We start from the raw sequence: 17,500 nt of genomic DNA on the forward strand, positions 1-17,500 counted from the left end.
ATCAAACCAGACCGGCACAAGAAAGTGGTGCAGAACTTCGCTCTGTCCATTAACTCTTACAGAGAGACTCGGAAGGAGCTTCTATCCCCAGGCCGTCAGGATGCTCAACGACAATAACACTATGTAACAAACCATCAAATACACTCACAGCACACACATCCACACACTCACTTTAAATAAAGAACTCACTGTAGCACCCACTTTACCCACTTTAACACACTTTATATTTATTGGTAAAGAGATTTGCACTACAACTCATACCTCATTGCACCTTACCCTAAGTTGTACCTCATCCCATTTCTGCATTGTACTGTATATTGTATTGTAACTCAGTTACTTTTTCTCTACTCTGAATTGTATATTGTATATATGTATATTGAACACTTTTGTTTTGTTTACACTTGTTTACGTACTTGACTTTCTATTTTATACTTATTTTATACTTATCTATTTTTATCTAGCACACTCTCAGGAGCATAACAGAAAGAAGCATTTCATATAAAAGTATTCTGTATTTCTGTATGACAACTAATAAAGAAACTTGAAACTTGAAACTCTTAAAGGATAACGCCAACATTTTGGGAATTAGCTTATTTAACATCTTCCCTGGAGTTAGACAAGAAGATACATACCTTTTTTGTCTCTGTGGTGCATTTAGCTTTGGGAACAGACGCTCCGTTAGCATAGCTTAGCTTCATCACTGGAAGTGAGTAGGGGCCGGAGCCTGGCGTTCCCACACAGTGTATAGTTTGATTGATTGATTGAAAAGTTTATTAACAGATTGCAGAATACACTCCAAATACAACTCCAAAACGTTCATGTAAACATGTTGTGACCTGTGTATTCACCACGTGGAGAAATAAAAAATAATTGAATTAGACAATTACGTTTTATAAGCAAATATACTTGCCCAACCACTACTGTATGAGCGCAGCCAGTGATTTCAACGTGACGGCGTGTTTGTTTACATTCTCATTCATTCAAAAGATCCGAACCGATTGAAGTTTATAGATACCATGACTTGAAATCCTCTTACCTTGACGATTAAAAGCCTCCCCAATTTAGAAAACAGTAATCCAATGGCTGGTATTGATAATATACTACTAACGCTCGGAGCTAACCAGCAACCGGACACTCAAGCAGATAACGAGAGCAATGACTTCCTTTCTGGGGGGTTTCAAATAAAAGAGCGACGTCTATAGCAGCGGAAAACGTTTATTTTGTACATTATCTAACGTTAACACGAACCTAAGCTAACGTTACAACTAACCTAAAGTTAGTTTAGGTTCGTGTTAACGTTAGATAATGTACAAAATAAACGTTTTCCGCTGCTATAGACGTCGCTCTTTTATTTTGAAACCCCCCAGAAAGGAAGTCATTGCTCTCGTTATCTGCTTGAGTGTCCGGTTGCTGGTTAGCTCCGAGCGTTAGTAGTATATTATCAATACCAGCCATTGGATTACTGTTTTCTAAATTGGTGAGGCTTTTAATCGTCAAGGTAAGAGGATTTCAAGTCATGGTATCTATAAACTTCAATCGGTTCGGATCTTTTGAATGAATGAGAATGTAAACAAACACGCCGTCACGTTGAAATTACTGGCTGCGCTCATACAGTAGTGGTTGGGCAAGTATATTTGCTTATAAAACGTAATTGTCTAATTCAATTATTTTTTATTTCTCCACGTGGTGAATACACAGGTCACAACATGTTTACATGAACGTTTTGGAGTTGTATTTGGAGTGTATTCTGCAATCTGTTAATAAACTTTTCAATCAATCAATCAAACTATACACTGTGTGGAACGCCAGGCTCCGGCCCCTACTCACTTCCAGTGATGAAGCTAAGCTATGCTAACGGAGCGTCTGTTCCCAAAGCTAAATGCACGCACAGAGACAAAAAAGGTATGTATCTTCTTGTCTAACTCCAGGGAAGATGTTAAATAAGCTAATTTCCCAAAATGTTGGCGTTATCCTTTAACAGGTCGCTCGCAGTAACTCAATAGCCACCGGTACATGTCGGACACCTGGCGTTCACTGAGCCTCTGGACAGCCGCTCCCGCTCACATACGTCTCCCCCCCCCCCCAACTGGATCACATACGTCTCCCCCCCCCCCCTCCAACTGGCTCACATACGTCTCCCCCCCCCCCCCCTCCAACTGGATCACATACGTCTCCCCCCCCTCCAACTGGCTCACATACGTCTCCCCCCCTCCAACTGGATCACATACGTCTCCCCCCCCCCCCCTTCAACTGGATCACATACGTCTCCCCCCCTCCAACTGGATCACATACGTCCCCCCCCCTCCAACTGGCTCACATACGTCTCCCCCCCCCCCTCCAACTGGCTCACATACGTCTCCCCCCCCCTCCAACTGGCTCACATACGTCTCCCCCCCCTCCAACTGGATCACATACGTCTCCCCCCCCCCCCCTTCAACTGGATCACATACGTCTCCCCCCTCCAACTGGATCACATACGTCCCCCCCCCTCCAACTGGCTCACATACGTCTCCCCCCCCCCCCTCCAACTGGCTCACATACGTCTCCCCCCCTCCAACTGGCTCACATACGTCCCCCCCCCTCCAACTGGCTCACATACGTCTCCCCCCCCCCCCTCCAACTGGCTCACATACGTCTCCCCCCCCCTCCAACTGGCTCACATACGTCTCCCCCCCCCTCCAACTGGCTCACATACGTCTCCCCCCCCTCCAACTGGCTCACATATGTCTCCCCCCCCCCCCCCTCCAACTGCCCCCCCCCCTCCAACTGCCCCCCCCCCCCCCCCTCCAACTGGCTCACATACGTCTCCCCCCCCCTCCAACTGGCTCACATACGCCCCCCCCCCCTCCAACTGGCTCACATACGTCCCCCCCCCCCCCCCCTCCAAATGGATCACATACGTCTCCCCCCCCCCTCCAACTGGCTCACATACGTCGTCGTCCCCCCCCCCTCCAACTGGCTCACATACGTCTCCCCCCCCCCCTCCAACTGGCTCACATACGTCCCCCCCCCTCCAACTGGCTCACATACGTCCCCCCCCCCCCCCTCCAACTGGCTCACATACGTCTCCCCCCCCTCCAACTGGCTCACATACGTCCCCCCCCCCCCCCCTCCAACTGGCTCACATACATCTCCCCCCCCCCTCCAACTGGATCACATACGTCCCCCCCCCCTCCAACTGGCTCACATACGCCCCCCCCCCCCCCTCCAACTGGCTCACATACGTGTCCCCCCCCTCCAACTGGATCACATACGTCTCCCCCCCCCCCCCCCTCCAACTGGATCACATACGTCCCCCCCCCCTCCACTGGATCACATACGTCTCCCCCCCCTCCAACTGGATCACATATGTCTCCCCCCCCCCCTCCAACTGGCTCACATACGTCCCCCCCCTCCAACTGGCTCACATATGTCTCCCCCCCCCCTCCAACTGGCTCACATACGTCCCCCCCCCCTCCAACTGGCTCACATACGTCCCCCCCCCCTCCAACTGGCTCACATACGTCCCCCCCCCCTCCAACTGGCTCACATACGTCTCCCCCCCCCCCCTCCAACTGGCTCACATATGCCCCCCCCCCCCCCCCCCTCCAACTGGCTCACATACGTCTCCCCCCCCCCTCCAACTGGCTCACATACGTCCCCCCCCCCCCTCCTCCAACTGGCTCATATACGTCCCCCCCCCCCCCTCCAACTGGCTCACATACGTCCCCCCCCCCCCTCCAACTGGCTCACATACGTCCCCCCCCCCTCCAACTGGCTCACATACGTCCCCCCCCTCCAACTGGCTCACATACGTCCCCCCCCCTCCAACTGGCTCACATACGTCCCCCCCCCCCCTCCAACTGGCTCACATACGTCCCCCCCCCCTCCAACTGGCTCACATACGTCTCCCCCCCCCCTCCAACTGGCTCACATACGTCTCCCCCCCCCCTCCAACTGGCTCACATACGTCCCCCCCCCCCCCTCCAACTGGCTCACATACGTCTCCCCCCCCCCTCCAACTGGCTCACATACGTCCCCCCCCCTCCAACTGGCTCACATACGTCCCCCCCCCTCCAACTGGCTCACATACGTCCCCCCCCCTCCAACTGGCTCACATACGTCCCCCCCCCTCCAACTGGCTCACATACGTCCCCCCCCCCCTCCAACTGGCTCACATACGTCTCCCCCCCTCCAACTGGCTCACATACGTCCCCCCCCCCCCTCCAACTGGCTCACATACGTCTCCCCCCCCTCCAACTGGCTCACATACGTCCCCCCCCCTCCAACTGGCTCACATACGTCCCCCCCCCTCCAACTGGCTCACATACGTCCCCCCCCCTCCAACTGGCTCACATACGTCCCCCCCCCTCCAACTGGCTCACATACGTCCCCCCCCCCCTCCAACTGGCTCACATACGTCTCCCCCCCCCCCCTCCAACTGGCTCACATACGTCTCCCCCCCCCCCCTCCAACTGGATCACATACTTCTCCCCCCCCCCTCCAACTGGATCACATACGTCTCCCCCCCCCCCCCTCCAACTAGATCACATACGTCTCCCCCCCCCCCCCTCCAACTGGCTCACATACGTCTCCCCCCCCCCCCTCCAACTGGCTCACATACGTCCCCCCCCCCCCTCCAACTGGCTCACATACGTCCCCCCCCCCCCCTCCAACTGGCTCACATACGTCCCCCCCCCTCCAACTGGCTCACATACGTCCCCCCCCCCCTCCAACTGGCTCACATACGTCCCCCCCCCCCTCCAACTGGCTCACATACGTCCCCCCCCCCCTCCAACTGGCTCACATACGTCCCCCCCCCCCTCCAACTGGCTCACATACGTCCCCCCCCCGCCCTCCAACTGGCTCACATACGTCCCCCCCCCTCCAACTGGCTCACATACGTCCCCCCCCCCCCCTCCAACTGGCTCACATACGTCTCCCCCCCCCCCTCCAACTGGCTCACATACGTCTCCCCCCCCTCCAACTGGCTCACATACGTCCCCCCCCCCCCTCCAACTGGCTCACATACGTCTCCCCCCTCCAACTGGCTCACATACGTCTCCCCCCCTCCAACTGGCTCACATACGTCTCCCCCCCCCCTCCAACTGGCTCACATACGTCTCCCCCCCTCCAACTGGATCACATACTTCTCCCCCCCCCCCTCCAACTGGATCACATACGTCTCCCCCCCCCCCCCTCCAACTAGATCACATACGTCTCCCCCCCCCCCCCCCTCCAACTGGCTCACATACGTCTCCCCCCCCCCCTCCAACTGGCTCACATACGTCTCCCCCCCCCCTCCAACTGGATCACATACGTCTCCCCCCCCCCCCTCCAACTGGCTCACATACGTCTCCCCCCCCCCTCCTCCAACTGGCTCACATACGTCTCCCCCCCCCCCCTCCAACTGGCTCACATACGTCCCCCCCCCCCTCCAACTGGATCACATACTTCTCCCCCCCCCTCCAACTGGATCACATACGTCTCCCCCCCCCCCCCCTCCAACTAGATCACATACGTCTCCCCCCCCCCCCCCCTCCAACTGGCTCACATACGTCTCCCCCCCCCCCTCCAACTGGATCACATACGTCTCCCCCCCCCCCTCCAACTGGATCACATACGTCTCCCCCCCCCCCTCCAACTGGCTCATATACGTCTCCCCCCCCCGTCTCCCCCCCCCCCCTCCTCCAACTGGCTCACATACGTCCCCCCCCCCCTCCAACTGGCTCACATACGTCTCCCCCCCCCTCCAACTGGCTCATATACGTCTCCCCCCCCTCCAACTGGCACACATACGTCCCCCCCCCCCCCCCCTCCAACTGGCTCACATACGTCCCCCCCCCCTCCAACTGGCTCACATACGTCTCCCCCCCCTCCAACTGGATCACATACGTCTCCCCCCCCCCCTCCAACTGGATCACATACGTCCCCCCCCCCCCCTCCAACTGGATCACATACGTCTCCCCCCCCCCCCCCCCTCCAACTGGATCACATACGTCCCCCCCCCCCTCCAACTGGATCACATACGTCCCCCCCCCCCCTCCAACTGGATCACATACGTCCCCCCCCCCCCTCCAACTGAATCACATACGTCTCCCCCCCCCCCTCCAACTGGATCACATACGTCTCCCCCCCCCCCCCCCTCCAACTGGCTCACATACGTCCCCCCCCCCCCCCCTCCAACTGGATCACATACGTCTCCCCCCCCCCCCTCCAACTGGATCACATACGTCTCCCCCCCCCCCCCTCCAACTGGCTCACATACGTCTCCCCCCCCCCTCCAACTGGATCACATACGTCTCCCCCCCCCCCTCCAACTGGCTCACATACGTCTCCCCCCCCCCCTCCAACTGGATCACATACGTCCCCCCCCCCCCCTCCAACTGGATCACATACGTCCCCCCCCCCCTCCAACTGGATCGCATACTTCTCCCCCCCCCCTCCAACTGGATCACATACGTCCCCCCCCCCCCCCTCCAACTGGATCACATACGTCTCCCCCCCCCCCTCCAACTGGATCACATACGTCCCCCCCCCCCCCCCTCCAACTGGCTCACATACGTCTCCCCCCCCCCCCTGGATCACATACGTCCCGTCCCCCCCCTCCAACTGGCTCACATACGTCTCCCCCCCCCCCTCCAACTGGCTCACATACGTCTCCCCCCCCCCCCCCCTCCAACTGGCTCACATACGTCTCCCCCCCCCCCCTCCTCCAACTGGCTCACATACGTCTCCCCCCCCCCCCTCCAACTGGATCACATACGTCTCCCCCCCCCCCCCCCCCTCCAACTGGCTCACATACGTCCCCCCCCCCCCCCCTCCAACTGGATCACATACGTCTCCCCCCCCCTCCAACTGAATCACATACGTCTCCCCCCCCCCCTCCAACTGGATCACATACGTCTCCCCCCCCTCCAACTGGCTCACATACGTCTCCCCCCCCCCCCCCCCCCTCCAACTGGATCACATACGTCTCCCCCCCCCCCCCCTCCAACTGGATCACATACGTCCCCCCCCCCCCCCTCCAACTGGATCACATACGTCCCCCCCCCCCCCTCCAACTGGATCGCATACTTCTCCCCCCCCCCTCCAACTGGATCACATACGTCCCCCCCCCCCCCCCTCCAACTGGATCACATACTTCTCCCCCCCCCCTCCAACTGGATCACATACGTCTCCCCCCCCCCCTCCAACTGGCTCACATACGTCCCCCCCCCCCCCTCCAACTGGCTCACATACGTCCCCCCCCCCCCTCCAACTGGCTCACATACGTCCCCCCCCTCCAACTGGCTCACATACGTCCCCCCCCCTCCAACTGGCTCACATACGTCCCCCCCCCCCTCCAACTGGCTCACATACGTCCCCCCCCCCCTCCAACTGGATCACATACGTCTCCCCCCCCTCCAACTGGCTCACATACGTCCCCCCCCCTCCAACTGGCTCACATACGTCTCCCCCCCCTCCAACTGGCTCACATACGTCCACCCCCGCCCTCCAACTGGCTCACATACGTCCCCCCCCCTCCAACTGGCTCACATACGTCCCCCCCCCCCCCTCCAACTGGCTCACATACGTCTCCCCCCCCCCCTCCAACTGGCTCACATACGTCCCCCCCCCCCCCTCCAACTGGATCACATACTTCTCCCCCCCCCCTCCAACTGGCTCACATACGTCTCCCCCCCCCCCCCTCCAACTAGATCACATACGTCTCCCCCCCCCCCCCCTCCAACTGGCTCACATACGTCTCCCCCCCCCCCTCCAACTGGCTCACATACGTCTCCCCCCCCCCCTCCAACTGGATCACATACGTCTCCCCCCCCCCCTCCAACTGGATCACATACGTCTCCCCCCCCCCTCCAACTGGCTCACATACGTCTCCCCCCCCCCTCCTCCAACTGGCTCACATACGTCTCCCCCCCCCCCTCCAACTGGCTCACATACGTCCCCCCCCCCTCCAACTGGATCACATACTTCTCCCCCCCTCCAACTGGATCACATACGTCTCCCCCCCCCCCCCTCCAACTAGATCACATACGTCTCCCCCCCCCCCCCCTCCAACTGGCTCACATACGTCTCCCCCCCCCCCTCCAACTGGATCACATACGTCTCCCCCCCCCCCTCCAACTGGATCACATACGTCTCCCCCCCCCCTCCAACTGGCTCACATACGTCTCCCCCCCCCCTCCTCCAACTGGCTCACATACGTCCCCCCCCCTCCAACTGGCTCACATACGTCTCCCCCCCCTCCAACTGGCTCATATACGTCTCCCCCCCCTCCAACTGGCTCACATACGTCCCCCCCCCCCCCCCTCCAACTGGCTCACATACGTCCCCCCCCCTCCAACTGGATCACATACGTCTCCCCCCCCCCCTCCAACTGGATCACATACGTCCCCCCCCCCCCCTCCAACTGGATCACATACGTCTCCCCCCCCCCCCCCTCCAACTGGATCACATACGTCCCCCCCCCCCTCCAACTGGATCACATACGTCCCCCCCCCCCCCTCCAACTGGATCACATACGTCCCCCCCCCCCCCTCCAACTGAATCACATACGTCTCCCCCCCCCCCCTCCAACTGGATCACATACGTCTCCCCCCCCCCCCCCTCCAACTGGCTCACATACGTCCCCCCCCCCCCTCCAACTGGATCACATACGTCTCCCCCCCCTCCAACTGAATCACATACGTCTCCCCCCCCCCCTCCAACTGAATCACATACGTCTCCCCCCCCCCTCCAACTGGATCACATACGTCTCCCCCCCCCCCCTCCAACTGGCTCACATACGTCTCCCCCCCCCCCCTCCAACTGGATCACATACGTCCCCCCCCCCCCTCCAACTGGATCACATACGTCCCCCCCCCCCCTCCAACTGGATCGCATACTTCTCCCCCCCCCCTCCAACTGGATCACATACGTCCCCCCCCCCCCCCCTCCAACTGGATCACATACTTCTCCCCCCCCCCTCCAACTGGATCACATACGTCTCCCCCCCCCCCTCCAACTGGATCACATACGTCCCCCCCCCCCCCTCCAACTGGCTCACATACGTCTCCCCCCCCCCCCCTGGATCACATACGTCCCGTCCCCCCCCTCCAACTGGCTCACATACGTCTCCCCCCCCTCCAACTGGCTCACATACGTCTCCCCCCCCCCCCCCCTCCAACTGGCTCACATACGTCTCCCCCCCCCCCCCTCCAACTGGCTCACATACGTCTCCCCCCCCCCCTCCAACTGAATCACATACGTCTCCCCCCCCCCCTCCAACTGGATCACATACGTCCCCCCCCCCCCCCCCCCCCTCCAACTGGCTCACATACGTCCCCCCCCCCCCCCCCTCCAACTGGATCACATACGTCTCCCCCCCCCCTCCAACTGAATCACATACGTCTCCCCCCCCCCCTCCAACTGGATCACATACGTCTCCCCCCCCCTCCAACTGGCTCACATACGTCTCCCCCCCCCCCCCCCCCCTCCCAACTGGATCACATACGTCTCCCCCCCCCCCCCTCCAACTGGATCACATACGTCCCCCCCCCCCCCCTCCAACTGGATCACATACGTCCCCCCCCCCCCCTCCAACTGGATCGCATACTTCTCCCCCCCCCCTCCAACTGGATCACATACGTCCCCCCCCCCCCCCCCTCCAACTGGATCACATACTTCTCCCCCCCCCCCTCCAACTGGATCACATACGTCTCCCCCCCCCCTCCAACTGGATCACATACGTCCCCCCCCCCCCCTCCAACTGGCTCACATACGTCTCCCCCCCCCCCCCTGGATCACATACGTCCCGTCCCCCCCCTCCAACTGGCTCACATACGTCTCCCCCCCCTCCAACTGGCTCACATACGTCTCCCCCCCCCCCCCTCCAACTGGCTCACATACGTCTCCCCCCCCCCCCTCCAACTGGCTCACATACGTCTCCCCCCCCCCCCCTCCAACTGGATCACATACGTCTCCCCCCCCCCCCCTCCAACTGGATCACATACGTCTCCCCCCCCCCTCCAACTGGCTCACATACGTCTCCCCCCCCCCCCCCTCCAACTGGATCACATACGTCTCCCCCCCCCCCCTCCAACTGGATCACACACGTCCCCCCCCCCCTCCAACTGGCTCACATACGTCTCCCCCCCCCCCCTCCTCCAACTGGCTCACATACGTCTCCCCCCCCCCCCTCCAACTGGCTCACATACGTCTCCCCCCCCTCCAACTGGATCACATACGTCCCCCCCCCCCCCCCCCCCCCCCCAACTGGCTCACATACGTCTCCCCCCCCCCCCTCCAACTGGCTCACATACGTCTCCCCCCCCCCCCTCCAACTGGCTCACATACGTCTCCCCCCCCCCCCTCCAACTGGCTCACATACGTCTCCCCCCCCCCCTCCAACTGGCTCACATACGTCTCCCCCCCCCCCCCTCCAACTGGATCACATACGTCTCCCCCCCCCCCCTCCAACTGGCTCACATACGTCTCCCCCCCCTCTCCAACTGGCTCACATACGTCTCCCCCCCCCCTCCAACTGGCTCACATACGTCTCCCCCCCCCCCCTCCAACTGGCTCACATACGTCCCCCCCCCCCCTCCTCCAACTGGCTCATATACATCCCCCCCCCCCCCTCCAACTGGCTCACATACGTCCCCCCCCCTCCAACTGGATCACATACGTCCGTCCCCCCCCCCCCCCTCCAACTGGCTCACATACGTCTCCCCCCCCCCCCTCCAACTGGCTCACATACGTCTCCCCCCCCCCCTCCAACTGGCTCACATACGTCTCCCCCCCCCCCCTCCAACTGGCTCACATACGTCTCCCCCCCCCCCTCCAACTGGCTCACATACGTCTCCCCCCCCCCCCTCCAACTGGATCACATACGTCCCCCCCCCCCCTCCAACTGGCTCACATACGTCCCCCCCCCCCCTCCAACTGGCTCACATACGTCTCCCCCCCCTCCAACTGGCTCACATACGTCTCCCCCCCCCCCCTCCAACTGGATCACATACGTCCCCCCCCCCCCTCCAACTGGATCACATACGTCCCCCCCCCCCCTCCAACTGGATCGCATACTTCTCCCCCCCCCCTCCAACTGGATCACATACGTCCCCCCCCCCCCCCTCCAACTGGATCACATACTTCTCCCCCCCCCCTCCAACTGGATCACATACGTCTCCCCCCCCCCCCCTCCAACTGGATCACATACGTCCCCCCCCCCCCTCCAACTGGCTCACATACGTCTCCCCCCCCCCCCTGGATCACATACGTCCCGTCCCCCCCCTCCAACTGGCTCACATACGTCTCCCCCCCCCTCCAACTGGCTCACATACGTCTCCCCCCCCCCCCCCCTCCAACTGGCTCACATACGTCTCCCCCCCCCCCCTCCAACTGGCTCACATACGTCTCCCCCCCCCCCTCCAACTGAATCACATACGTCTCCCCCCCCCCCCTCCAACTGGATCACATACGTCTCCCCCCCCCCCCCCCCCTCCAACTGGCTCACATACGTCCCCCCCCCCCCCCCTCCAACTGGATCACATACGTCTCCCCCCCCCTCCAACTGAATCACATACGTCTCCCCCCCCCCTCCAACTGGATCACATACGTCTCCCCCCCCCTCCAACTGGCTCACATACGTCTCCCCCCCCCCCCCCTCCAACTGGATCACATACGTCTCCCCCCCCCCCCCTCCAACTGGATCACATACGTCCCCCCCCCCCCCCTCCAACTGGATCACATACGTCCCCCCCCCCCCCTCCAACTGGATCGCATACTTCTCCCCCCCCCCTCCAACTGGATCACATACGTCCCCCCCCCCCCCCCTCCAACTGGATCACATACTTCTCCCCCCCCCCCTCCAACTGGATCACATACGTCTCCCCCCCCCCTCCAACTGGATCACATACGTCCCCCCCCCCCCCTCCAACTGGCTCACATACGTCTCCCCCCCCCCCCCCCCCTGGATCACATACGTCCCGTCCCCCCCCTCCAACTGGCTCACATACGTCTCCCCCCCTCCAACTGGCTCACATACGTCTCCCCCCCCCCCCCTCCAACTGGCTCACATACGTCTCCCCCCCCCCCTCCAACTGGCTCACATACGTCTCCCCCCCCCCCCTCCAACTGGATCACATACGTCTCCCCCCCCCCCCCTCCAACTGGATCACATACGTCTCCCCCCCCCCTCCAACTGGCTCACATACGTCTCCCCCCCCCCCCCTCCAACTGGATCACATACGTCTCCCCCCCCCCCTCCAACTGGATCACACACGTCCCCCCCCCCCTCCAACTGGCTCACATACGTCTCCCCCCCCCCCTCCTCCAACTGGCTCACATACGTCTCCCCCCCCCCCCTCCAACTGGCTCACATACGTCTCCCCCCCCCTCCAACTGGATCACATACGTCCCCCCCCCCCCCCCCCCCCCCAACTGGCTCACATACGTCTCCCCCCCCCCCCCTCCAACTGGCTCACATACGTCTCCCCCCCCCCCCTCCAACTGGCTCACATACGTCTCCCCCCCCCCCTCCAACTGGCTCACATACGTCTCCCCCCCCCCCCTCCAACTGGCTCACATACGTCTCCCCCCCCCCCCCCTCCAACTGGATCACATACGTCTCCCCCCCCCCCCTCCAACTGGCTCACATACGTCTCCCCCCCCTCTCCAACTGGCTCACATACGTCTCCCCCCCCCTCCAACTGGCTCACATACGTCTCCCCCCCCCCCCTCCAACTGGCTCACATACGTCCCCCCCCCCCTCCTCCAACTGGCTCATATACATCCCCCCCCCCCTCCAACTGGCTCACATACGTCCCCCCCCCCTCCAACTGGATCACATACGTCCGTCCCCCCCCCCCCCCTCCAACTGGCTCACATACGTCTCCCCCCCCCCCTCCAACTGGCTCACATACGTCTCCCCCCCCCCCTCCAACTGGCTCACATACGTCTCCCCCCCCCCCTCCAACTGGCTCACATACGTCTCCCCCCCCCCCTCCAACTGGCTCACATACGTCTCCCCCCCCCCCTCCAACTGGATCACATACGTCTCCCCCCCCCCCTCCAACTGGCTCACATACGTCTCCCCCCCCCCTCCAACTGGCTCACATACGTCCCCCCCCCCCTCCAACTGGATCACATACGTCTCCCCCCCCCCCTCCAACTGGCTCACATACGTCTCCCCCCCCCCCTCCAACTGGCTCACATACGTCTCCCCCCTTCGTCTCCCCCCCCCCTCCAACTGGCTCACATACATCTCCCCCCCCTCCTCCAACTGGCTCATATACATCCCCCCCTCCCCTCCAACTGGCTCACATACGTCCCCCCCCCCCCTCCAACTGGCTCACATACGTCCCCCCCCCCCTCCAACTGGCTCATATACGTTCCCCCCCCCCTCCAACTGGCTCATATACGTCCCCCCCCCCCCTCCAACTGGCTCATATACGTCCCCCCCCCCCCCTCCAACTGGCTCACATACGTCCCCCCCCCCTCCAACTGGCTCACATACGTCCCCCCCCCCCCTCCAACTGGCTCATATACGTCCCCCCCCCCCTCCAACTGACTCATATACGTCCCCCCCCCCCCTCCAACTGGCTCACATACATCCCCCCCCCCTCCAACTGGATCACATACGTCCCCCCCCCCCCCCCCACTCCAACTGGCTCACATACGTCTCCCCCCCCCCCCTCCAACTGGCTCACATACGTCCCCCCCCCCCCCTCCAACTGGCTCACATACATCTCCCCCCCCCCCCCTCCAACTGGCTCACATACATCTCCCCCCCCCCCCTCCAACTGGATCACATACGTCTCCCCCCCCCTCCAACTGGCTCACATACGTCTCCCCCCCCCCCCTCCAACTGGCTCACATACGTCCCCCCCCCCCCCCCCCTCCAACTGGCTCACATACGTCTCCCCCCCCCTCCAACTGGCTCACATACGTCTCCCCCCCCCCTCCAACTGGATCACATACGTCTCCCCCCCCCCCCTCCAACTGGCTCACATACGTCTCCCCCCCCCTCCAACTGGATCACATACGTCCCCCCCCCCCCCCCCCCCTCCAACTGGCTCACATACGTCCCCCCCCCCCCCTCCAACTGGCTCACATACGTCTCCCCCCCCCCCCTCCAACTGGCTCACATACGTCTCCCCCCCCCCCTCCAACTGGCTCACATACGTCTCCCCCCCCCCCCCTCCAACTGGATCACATACGTCTCCCCCCCCCCCCTCCAACTGGCTCACATACGTCTCCCCCCCCTCTCCAACTGGCTCACATACGTCTCCCCCCCCCCTCCAACTGGCTCACATACGTCTCCCCCCCCCCCCTCCAACTGGCTCACATACGTCCCCCCCCCCCCCTCCTCCAACTGGCTCATATACATCCCCCCCCCCCCCTCCAACTGGCTCACATACGTCCCCCCCCCCTCCAACTGGATCACATACGTCCGTCCCCCCCCCCCCCTCCAACTGGCTCACATACGTCTCCCCCCCCCCCCTCCAACTGGCTCACATACGTCTCCCCCCCCCCCTCCAACTGGCTCACATACGTCTCCCCCCCCCCCTCCAACTGGCTCACATACGTCTCCCCCCCCCCTCCAACTGGCTCACATACGTCTCCCCCCCCCCCTCCAACTGGATCACATACGTCCCCCCCCCCCCCTCCAACTGGCTCACATACGTCCCCCCCCCCCCTCCAACTGGCTCACATACGTCTCCCCCCCCTCCAACTGGCTCACATACGTCTCCCCCCCCCCCCTCCAACTGGATCACATACGTCCCCCCCCCCCCCTCCAACTGGATCACATACGTCCCGTCCCCCCCTCCAACTGGATCGCATACTTCTCCCCCCCCCCTCCAACTGGATCACATACGTCCCCCCCCCCCCCCTCCAACTGGATCACATACTTCTCCCCCCCCCCTCCAACTGGATCACATACGTCTCCCCCCCCCCCTCCAACTGGATCACATACGTCCCCCCCCCCCCCTCCAACTGGCTCACATACGTCTCCCCCCCCCCCCCTGGATCACATACGTCCCGTCCCCCCCCTCCAACTGGCTCACATACGTCTCCCCCCCCCTCCAACTGGCTCACATACGTCTCCCCCCCCCCCCCCCTCCAACTGGCTCACATACGTCTCCCCCCCCCCCTCCAACTGGCTCACATACGTCTCCCCCCCCCCCTCCACTGAATCACATACGTCTCCCCCCCCCCCCTCCAACTGGATCACATACGTCTCCCCCCCCCCCCCCTCCAACTGGCTCACATACGTCCCCCCCCCCCCCCCCTCCAACTGGATCACATACGTCTCCCCCCCCCCTCCAACTGAATCACATACGTCTCCCCCCCCCCCTCCAACTGGATCACATACGTCTCCCCCCCCCTCCAACTGGCTCACATACGTCTCCCCCCCCCCCCCCCCCTCCAACTGGATCACATACGTCTCCCCCCCCCCCCCTCCAACTGGATCACATACGTCCCCCCCCCCCCCCTCCAACTGGATCACATACGTCCCCCCCCCCCCTCCAACTGGATCGCATACTTCTCCCCCCCCCTCCAACTGGATCACATACGTCCCCCCCCCCCCCCCTCCAACTGGATCACATACTTCTCCCCCCCCCCCTCCAACTGGATCACATACGTCTCCCCCCCCCCTCCAACTGGATCACATACGTCCCCCCCCCCCCTCCAACTGGCTCACATACGTCTCCCCCCCCCCCCCCCCCTGGATCACATACGTCCCGTCCCCCCCCTCCAACTGGCTCACATACGTCTCCCCCCCCTCCAACTGGCTCACATACGTCTCCCCCCCCCCCCCTCCAACTGGCTCACATACGTCTCCCCCCCCCCCCTCCAACTGGCTCACATACGTCTCCCCCCCCCCCCTCCAACTGGATCACATACGTCTCCCCCCCCCCCCTCCAACTGGATCACATACGTCTCCCCCCCCCCTCCAACTGGCTCACATACGTCTCCCCCCCCCCCCTCCAACTGGATCACATACGTCTCCCCCCCCCCCTCCAACTGGATCACACACGTCCCCCCCCCCCTCCAACTGGCTCACATACGTCTCCCCCCCCCCCTCCTCCAACTGGCTCACATACGTCTCCCCCCCCCCCCCTCCAACTGGCTCACATACGTCTCCCCCCCCCTCCAACTGGATCACATACGTCCCCCCCCCCCCCCCCCCCAACTGGCTCACATACGTCTCCCCCCCCCCCTCCAACTGGCTCACATACGTCTCCCCCCCCCCCTCCAACTGGCTCACATACGTCTCCCCCCCCCCCCTCCAACTGGCTCACATACGTCTCCCCCCCCCTCCAACTGGCTCACATACGTCTCCCCCCCCCGTCTCCCCCCCCTCCAACTGGCTCACATACGTCTCCCCCCCCCCTCCAACTGGCTCATATACGTCCCCCCCCCCCCCCCCTCCAACTGGCTCACATACGTCCCCCCCCCCCCCTCCAACTGGCTCACATACGTCCCCCCCCCCCTCTTCCAACTGGCTCATATACGTCCGTCCGTCCCCCTCCAACTGGCTCACATACGTCTCCCCCCCCCCCCTCCAACTGGATCACATATGTCTCCCCCCCCCCCCTCCAACTGGCTCACATACGTCCCCCCCCCCCCCCTCCTCCAACTGGCTCATATACGTCCCCCCCCCCCCTCCAACTGGCTCACATACGTCGTCCCCCCCTCCAACTGGCTCACATACGTCCCCCCCCCCCCCCCCTCCAACTGGCTCACATACGTCTCCCCCCCCCCCCCTCCAACTGGCTCACATATGTCGTCGTCCCCTCCAACTGGCTCACATACGTCTCCCCCCCCCCCCCCCCCCTCCAACTGGATCACATACGTCTCCCCCCCCTCCAACTGGCTCACATACGTCTCCCCCCCCCCCCGCCAACTGGATCACATACGTCTCCCCCCCCCCCCCCCTCCAACTGGATCACATACGTCTCCCCCCCCCCCCTCCAACTGGCTCACATACGTCTCCCCCCCCCCCCCCTCCAACTGGTTCACATACGTCTCCCCCCCTCCAACTGGCTCACATACGTCTCCCCCCCCCCCCCTCCAACTGGCTCACATACGTCTCCCCCCCCCCCTCCAACTGGCTCACATACGTCTCCCCCCCCCCCCCCCCTCCAACTGGCTCACATACGTCTCCCCCCCCCCCCCCTCCAACTGGTTCACATACGTCTCCCCCCTCCAACTGGCTCACATACGTCTCCCCCCCCCCCCTCCAACTGGCTCACATACGTCTCCCCCCCCCCTCCAACTGGCTCACATACGTCCCCCCCCCCCTCCAACTGGCTCACATACGTCCCCCCCCCCTCCAACTGGCTCATATACGTTCCCCCCCCCCTCCAACTGGCTCATATACGTCCCCCCCCCCCCCCTCCAACTGGCTCATATACGTCCCCCCCCCCCCCTCCAACTGGCTCACATACGTCCCCCCCCCCCTCCAACTGGCTCACATACGTCCCCCCCCCCCTCCAACTGGCTCATATACGTCCCCCCCCCCCTCCAACTG

Source organism: Notolepis coatsorum (genome assembly GCF_963971535.1).
Source record: "Notolepis coatsorum genome assembly, chromosome: 1".
NCBI classification, from domain to species: Eukaryota; Metazoa; Chordata; class Actinopteri; order Aulopiformes; family Paralepididae; genus Notolepis; species Notolepis coatsorum.